Raw genomic sequence first — 9286 nt, forward strand, 5'->3', positions numbered from 1 at the left:
TTGCGGTGGCTTAATTTCCGTCTCTCTCTCCCATCACATACGACTTGACAATGGTCCAACACGGACCGAAACGTCGCCGTTTCCTCATCGTCTGGTCTGTGTGGTTGGGTCATTACTGTGTCCCTGGGCACTGTGGTTGGTATCTGCACACACACACACACACACACACACACACACACACACACACACACACACACACACACACACACATTAGGGGGCCTCGTAGCCTGGTGGATAGCGCGCAGGATTCGTAATTCTGTGGCGCGGGTTCGATTCCCGCACGAGGCAGAAACAAATGGGCAAAGTTTCTCTCACCCTGAATGCCCCTGTTACCTAGCAGTAAATAGGTACCTGGGAGTTAGTCAGCTGTCACGGGCTGCTTCCTGGGGTGTGTGTGTGTGTGTGGTGTGGAGAAAAAAAAAAAAAAAAGTAGTTAGTAAACAGTTGATTGACAGTTGAGAGGCGGGCCGAAAGGCAAAGCTCAACCCCCGTAAAAACACAACTAGTAAACACACACGGCACTACACGGGGACCAGGAGCACAACGCCGACCGTTGGGCATGAGAAGCAAGAACGTGACCACAGCTCCGCTTTTTTGTTCACGTTGATTCAGATGGTGAAGCATAACGAAGGGGGTCGGCGGGCCAGGGGCAAGCAGTTTGGTAACTAGGGGGGGGGGGGTTGGGGCAGGGACGATGGGGGGTGGAGAGGTGGATTGGTGTAACAAGCGTTGGCAGGTGTCGAGGACACGTGTACACAATCTGATAACGAGAGGGTGGGGGCGGTGTGGGCACTGAGAAGGGGAGGATTAAACTAGCAGAAACAGTAACAGGTGTGGGCACCTGTTGGACATAGGCGCCAGTGGACGTGTCCAACAGGTGTGGGCACCTGTTGGACATAGGCGCCAGTGGACGTGCCCAACAGGTGTGGCCACCTGTTGGACATAGGCGCCAGTGGACGTGCCCAACAGTTGTGGCCACCTGTTGGACATAGGCGCCAGTGGACGTGCCCAACAGTTGTGGCCACCTGTTGGACATAGGCGCCAGTGGACGTGCCCAACAGTTGTGGCCACCTGTTGGACATAGGCGCCAGTGGACGTGCCCAACAGTTGTGGCCACCTGTTGGACATAGGCGCCAGTGGACGTGCCCAACAGTTGTGGCCACCTGTTGGACATAGGCGCCAGTGGACGTGCCCAACAGTTGTGGCCACCTGTTGGACATAGGCGCCAGTGGACGTGCCCAACAGGTGTGGGCACCTGTTGGACATAGGCGCCAGTAGACGTGCCCAACAGTTGTGGCCACCTGTTGGACATAGGCGCCAGTGGACGTGCCCAACAGGTGTGGCCACCTGTTGGACATAGGCGCCAGTGGACGTGCCATAGACACACACATAGGGTGACCTAATACCCTCTTCTGATGATGGCCGGCGCTAAACAACTTAATAGGTATCAACAACGTTGTCAGCCGGTGTCACCCGGTGTTACACACCTACACAGGTCACACGGGCGGGAAGCCTCACAGGTGTGTGTGAGTGTAGGTATCCGATAAACAGGGAGGCAGATGTATGCATGAGATCAACAGGTGTGGGTTACCTTATCTTGAAGTTATCTGGAAATTGCATGCATTTAGTTAAACAATGTTAAAATCAGTCAGACGTTAAATTGATCAATGTTGGTGCTTTTTCTTGTTTCACTCAAGTTCCTGTGGGTAATATTCTTTGCAGACGATGAGTCACAATAACGTGGCTGAAGATATGGTGACCAGACCACACACAAGATATTGAAGAGACGACGACGTTTCGGTCCGTCTTGAACTATTATCAGGTCATTAATGAATGTTTTTCACGAATTAACTAATCCTGGATTACCTGTCTCCTGATAATATAGTCAGCCAAGATTTGAAATAGTAAATTTATATTCTTTATACAAAGTGTATTATCTACAGGTTTTTAGAATGTCAATAAAAAATCCATTATGTCTATAGCTTTTATATTTGTGCATAAATTTATTTTTTTAATACATTTGTAAAGTAACCCATGGATTTTTTTTTCATGGTTCATATACGTTTACGAAATTTTGTATATTTGGGCATCGAGTGCAAATCGAACCACCGATTTGGTCCTGGGATCGAACCAGGAACCTTAGGACTACGAATCCGTAGCGCTGTCCACTCAGCTGTCAGGCGCCTTATCTATGTTAGACTTCTTGTTACCTGCGCACAATACAACTGATACGAGCCGTGACCTGTTCAGACCAGCGCGGTTAATGGAGTTTCTCTCCTCGCTATCTAAAGGTCAGCGTCCTGTTGTTTTCCCCTAGGCGAGATCTGACCCAATATTGTCGCTTCTCTCAAGCAAGATCTAACCCAGTATATTGCTTTCCTCAGGTGAGATGTGACCTGCTTGATACCTGCTTGATGGCGTTCTGGGAGCTCTTCTACTCCCCCAAGCCCGGCCCGAGGCCAGGCTCGAGTTTGGGATCCCAGTATGTCCCTACATTCCAGTATGATGTCAGTACCCCCGAGTCCCTACTCAAGACACACAAGTGTGTGGGCATCTTGCGAAGGTCATCCTCTAACATGGTCATGTGAAGCCCCTTGAGGGGCTACAACATGATCTAGCAAAAGATCTTTAATTCATACAGGAAACAATATAATCAAACTCTAAAAAAATGTGTGTGTAATTTATGAGTTAGGAATGTAATTCCTGTCCTCATCGCTTGATATCTACTGCGTCACAAACACCTCTTTTAAAGGAAGGCTTCCGGGAGCCCCTATAGCTGCTGCGCCTTCCCCCTTCCAACTGATAAGCAGGGACAGGTATCCACGGATTAAGTAGGGACAGGTATCCACGGATTAAGTAGAGACAGGTATCCACGGATTAAGTTGGGACAGGTATCCACGGATTAAGTTGGGACAGGTATCCACGGATTAAGTAGGGACAGGTATCCACGGATTAAGTAGGGACAGGTATCCACGGATTAAGTAGGGACAGGTATCCACGGATTAAGTAGGGACAGGTATCCACGGATTAAGTAGGGACAGGTATCCACGGATTAACTAGGGACAGGTATCCACGGATTAAGTAGGGACAGGTATCCACGGATTAAGTAGGGACAGGTATCCACGGATTAAGTAGGGACAGGTATCCACGGATTAAGTAGGGACAGGTATCCACGGATTAACTAGGGACAGGTATCCACGGATTAAGTAGGGACAGGTATCCACGGATTAAGTAGGGACAGGTATCCACGGATTAAGTAGGGACAGGTATCCACGGATTAAGTAGGGACAGGTATCCACGGATTAACTAGGGACAGGTATCCACGGATTAAGTAGGGACAGGTATCCACGGATTAAGTAGGGACAGGTATCCACGGATTAAGTAGGGTCAGGTATCCACGGATTAAGTAGGGACAGGTATCCACGGATTAAGTAGGGACAGGTATCCACGGATAGGTGGATACCTGACACAAGTCATCCAACACATAAAGCACACGTTCAATCGTCAGTCATCTGGGCATCGAGTCCACCCACACACACACTGAAGTCACACGGGAGCTCTACGGAACATACACATGGTCCGTAAGGAGGTCCACGGAACACACATGGTCCGTAAGGAGGTCCACGGAACACACATGGTCCGTTAGGAGCTCCACGGAACACACATGGTGCGTAAGGAGGTCCACGGAACACACACGGTGCGTAAGGAGGTCCACGGAACACACACGGTGCGTAAGGAGGTCCACGGAACACCCGTAACAACGTGCAGTGACTGGCTCCACTTGACAGTCACCACAGTGTCTCTGGCATATAATATTATATCACTCCACATTAGGGGGGGGGGGTAGAAATAGCCTAAGCTACTCTATCCCTTTGAGATGTATTTCTTTCTCATCTCAATAAACATACTTGAACTTGAACTTGAACTCCACATTACCTACTGCGTCCAGTCATTACCAGTTGCCTTAACAACCTTACGGTCAGGTACAGTTCACTCATAAGACTCGGAACGTTCCTGTGAGCATCTCAAGGAGCTCCTATACATAGTCCACTTAACACTTGCTTCTTTAACATTGAAAATGATTTTTGTATTTAAGCTAACTTTTAAACTAACCTGTAAGTCGACAAGCAGAGCTAATGTTCTTGGTAAGGATTTCAGTCCTCTTTGTAAGGCTTCGATTCTCTGGGTATAGTTTCGGTTCTCTTGGAAAGAGTTCAGTCCTCATTATCAAGAGGACTGAAACCTCATTATGTTTCAATCCTCTTTGTCCCGAAGCGATCCTTTGGTATAGCGGCGGCCTGACGGCTGAGGACCGGGCCGCGGGGACGCTAAGCCCCGACATCATCTCAAGATAACTAAGATAGTGTCTGGCACACTGACTATGTTGTTGTTGTTATAGATTCAGCTACTGGGAACAAGTTCCAAGTAGCACGGGCTATGGTGAGCCCGTAACTTACCTGGTACAGGAGCGGGGCAAGTAGCACGGGCTATGGTGAGCCCGTAGTGAACCTGGCACAGGAGCGGTGCCCACACTGACTACCAGGTTTATCTATAAATACCGTGACATGTCACGCCACTTCACGGTAACTGTTAAACGGTGCCTGAGAAACTTCCCCAAGAAACAATGGCATCAACCTTGACTCAGGGAGTAAAAGTGCCTTGTGGCATTTATTGTGTAGTCTTAAAATGTTGTGTGTCTTATTTCTTGAGGTTGAGAGGTGAGCGAATATGGCAAGAATTATCATGCGGAAGTTTCAAGGCAAATTCGTCATAGGAGACTAGCTTGCCTAGGGGCCAGTGCTGGAGTTTATTGCTTGTAAGATGCATACGTCAGGCTGCGAGCAGCCGCGTCCAACAGCCTGGTTGATCAGTCCAGCAACCAGGAGGCCTGGTCGACGACCGGGCCGCGGGGACGCTAAGCCCCGGAAGCACCTCAAGGTAACCTCAAGGTTGTAGATAATTAACGTAAACATGGGTTATGGCACGTGTTTTAAATCCTCATATTAATTAAATAGGCGAGAGGTCTCTCTCTCTCCCTCTGACTTTCTCTCCTAACACAAGTAGATAGATGTAGACGATAGACGTAGATAGACAAGTAAGTAGACGACTTCTGACTCCTGTTAGCAGGGTTAAGCTTTCCCTTCCTATAGCAGCTATAAGCAGTCCCACGTGATGTTAATTAGGTGGTCTCGCGTGACAATTCCTTCTTCCTCCCAAGAGTCTGTATCAACGTTGATGCTTACGTATCTGGTTGGGCTCTGGTTGTCGGTCTGGAGTGGCCCTCTCCAGGGCACGAAGCCAGGGTAGGTTGATACGAGGGAGAAGCTGTCACCCATGCAGCAGGTCCCCCCCCTTCCCCTCTCCACGGCGCCAAAAGTCTCGAATGGAAAGGCAAACGCCAACGTTACACCTTATCTGGCAACCATGGGTTAGTGGGGTGGTTGGTAGTAAGACAATGTGGCGGAGTGGCTATGCAGTGTGCGGCCGGCTAGCTCTCACCTCACCAACTGTCCCAGTCGACCAATGAAAATGCAGATCAAGGTTGCCCAGTATCACACACACACAGAAATCACATTAACGTGATATATATCAATAAAAAAAATCCACTGAGACTGTGAGGTGGGCGCGGACAATGCAGCTTGGCAATGCTGGGGTCAGAAGTTCGAGCCCACCCTCACAGCCCTAGTGGATTTTCTCACTGCCTAGTATGCAGGCGATGATGATGATTAAGCCACCCAAAAGGTGGCACGGGCATGAATAGCCCGTAAGTGGTGGCCCTTTTGAGCCATTACCAGTATCAATAGATGATACTGGAGATCTGTGGAGGTGCGACTGCACCCTGCGTGACGGGAGATGTCTCCCGTGGCAGGCGATGAGTCACAATAACGTGGCTAAAGTAAGTTGACCAGACCACACACTAGAAGGTGAAGGGACGACGACGTTTCGGTCCGTCCTGGACCATTCTCAAGTCGATTGTGACTTGACAATCGACTTGAGAATGGTCCAGGACGGACCGAAACGTCGTCGTCCCTTCACCTTCAAGTGTGTGGTCTGGTCAACTCACTGCCTAGTATCCTCCATTGGGTAACACCTCGCCTCATCCTACATTGTATATATGCTGTCAAACCCGCTAGTTTGTACCACAGCCCCGCTCTTGTGCCAGGTAAGTCCACTATGGGCTCACCATAGCCCGTGCTACTTTGAACTTTTTGTTCCGAGTAGCTGAATCTTAAACAACAAACAGGCTAGTTTGTAGTCACTGTCTCTCGTCCTCCGAAGATGCTGAAGTGAGCTTCAGCAAAATTTGTCAACTCGTACCAGACCCAATAAAATTGTAATAACTTAAAGAGAGTTAATTTTCAAACTTCTTTCCCAAATAAAGAAGGCGAGAAGAAATATAGCAGATTCGTGCTTGAATCACTAATTTAACCGCTTTAGTTATATTCAGTAACACATGTTTATAACAAAGATTATTTCCAAAATATATTAACATAGATATAAGTCATCTCTCTTTATCATTTGTTTATCATCCTCTATTTTCTTTGCCTCGTTCTCTACTCTCTCATCTTCCACTTCCATCAATGCAAGGCACACTGATAACATTTAGCGAACCTTCACACTATTATCAATCCAGTTTACACGATAGAGGAGAAGAGGGGCTGTAAGGCCCACGTAACGACCAGAGCAGGGATCAGGAACAACAATAATTGTGGGTAGCAGCTAAGTGGGATCCCAACCCTGTTCAGTATGCTTGTGTTCCATATAATTCCCCGGGGTTGAGTAGATAGTGCGTGTTCTGACACTGCCAGAGACAAAGAGCTACTGTCTCAATATTTGTAATTACCTAAGTGTGTATGTATATATATATATATATATATATATATATATATATATATATATATATATATATATATATATATATATATATATATATATATATATATTCTACTTTACTCTGATGAAGGCGAATTAGCCGAAAACGCGTTAAGTAAGTTCTTGCATTCTTATAAAGCCAGTAGCACGCATAGCGTTTCGGGCAGGTCCTTAATCCTAATTTTCCCTGGAATACGACCCGCCAAATCGTTCAACAACCAGGTATACCCATTCACTGCTGGGTGAACAGAGGCTACAGTTAAGGACTGGCGCCCGGTCAATCCTCCCCGGCCAGGATACGAACCTAGGCTAAAGCACAAGCGAAACGCCAGGCGAGTATGTTACCACTTCGCCATGCGGACCGCTAATGTCATATGACAGGGGGACTGCTTTGTCATTTGATGCTTTCAAACTGTTGATGGCTTTGGCATCCACCATCCTCTCTCTTAAAGTGTTTCAAACATCCATAAGTCTTTTCCTATAAAGGACAACTCATATACCGACACCTTTGTTACTTTAGCTTAAATTGAAAGCCTCTTTGGTCAACTGTGCCAATTCCTCTCGTTTTTTGTATGTGATGATTATGTGCTCTTAATATATATAATAAAATAGTAAGATCTGAGAAACACCACTCCAGCAAAATCCCTTTAGGATCTATAAAAGGCACCAGAGGGTTCAGCCCCTTGTGTGGCATTAGGGAGCTGGTGTTATAAGGACGATCAAATTCTGCTCAGTCGTTGTGACATCAAATAAAAAATCCCAGCTGGAGGATACTGCTTACGAAAACGGTCTTGAGTTGGTTATGTGTCTTAGGCAAGCTCATTTTGATCACCATAAGTTGATCTTAAAAACGTTAAATATGAAGAGGTGTTCACAAGATGGAGATAAGAAGTTCACAAGTTCACAAGAAGTTCACAAGTTCGGAGATAAGAATAAAAGTGTAAGGAAAATCAAACTTAAAACCGCACTGAGCATCCAGTTGGCATTTCACTTTCGGAAATACCACATGAAGACAACTGTCTCCGCATATCAAACAGGTATATGACAACAGATGTCCCTGGGACCACCAGCAGGTGTGTGTGTGTGGACTGAGCACCAATTAAGCCTACAGGGTGGTAGGCTGTGCTAGAGGAGAAGTGAGGTACTAATAATGGCCTGGTTAATGCTCGGCCAGGTACCAGAACTCGCCAATACATCCGGCCAGGGCCCCTCGCTACCCGCTGGGCCAAATTGGCTCGTCTTACGCCTTGTGAAAAGATTCAGGAAAGCGGGTGGAGACCAACACACACACACGCGCACACACACACACACACACACACACACACACACACACACACACACACACACACACACACACACACACACACACACACACACACACACACACTCATGTTCCACTCCCGCCCATTCACCCACTGCCGCGCCCTGAAAGCCCCTGCCCCACCACCACTGCCGCGCCCCCACCACACCTGCCGCGGATCATCTTACTAACAGTCCACCACCTTTACTACTTCACACTGGGTCGTGTTCCTCATGCACGCTCTGATTATCGGGTAATGTTTTTGCTTATGTAAGTCATACATTTATACTTGTACATACATATGAATAAGTATATATGTGAGTATAAGTACATACGAATGATGGATATGTACAGTATGTGCAGTAATTGTATCGCTCACTGATCAGACTAGAGTCGTGCAGTTCGATATCATGTGTAGAAGCGGGAGTGGATATCAATTTCTTTCTTTATTATGCACCCCATACCCATCCCGTGGGTGGTGGTGGAAAGGGTTACAGAGGCACAGTGGATGCTGTACAATGGTGCTTCAACAAAAAAACAACCAAGGAACAACTGTACACACTTGTCAAGAGTAGACAGAGAAGGGGGGGGGGTGAGGTTACGATAATTATCAGGAAAAAGCGCAAAGCGCATAGGTGACATGTCATAAATAAATATACATATACAGGTATATGAATACAACCAGAGGAGCCGCGAACAGAAAACGGGACATTATGTCAATTTCGCGACTATTTTCCCGTGCATCAGTTTTTGGGGCTTTAGGTAAATTATACGTCACAATGCGACGTGCTATAAAGAGAACAGGTTGCTGCCACCACTTGAAGGACGTTTGTGGAGATTCTGTATTTACATATGGAGATTTTTTTTTACATATGGATTTACATATGGATAAGAGATTACATATGGATGTATATGGAGATTTTATATTCTTGACTCTGTCTTCTGTGGCTTTATGTAGGGGGGGGGGATTGTAGACCACAGGCAGGATCACTTTCTCACCTGCAAACACAATTATTCTCACATTGCAGTTCTTGAAGTTCATTTGCTCATTTAAAGTCATGCACTTTGCATTACTTTGGGAATACTGCATTGTAATCATACCAGTTAGATTAG

Source organism: Procambarus clarkii, chromosome 37 (genome assembly GCF_040958095.1).
Source record: "Procambarus clarkii isolate CNS0578487 chromosome 37, FALCON_Pclarkii_2.0, whole genome shotgun sequence".
Classification (NCBI taxonomy): Eukaryota; Metazoa; Arthropoda; class Malacostraca; order Decapoda; family Cambaridae; genus Procambarus; species Procambarus clarkii.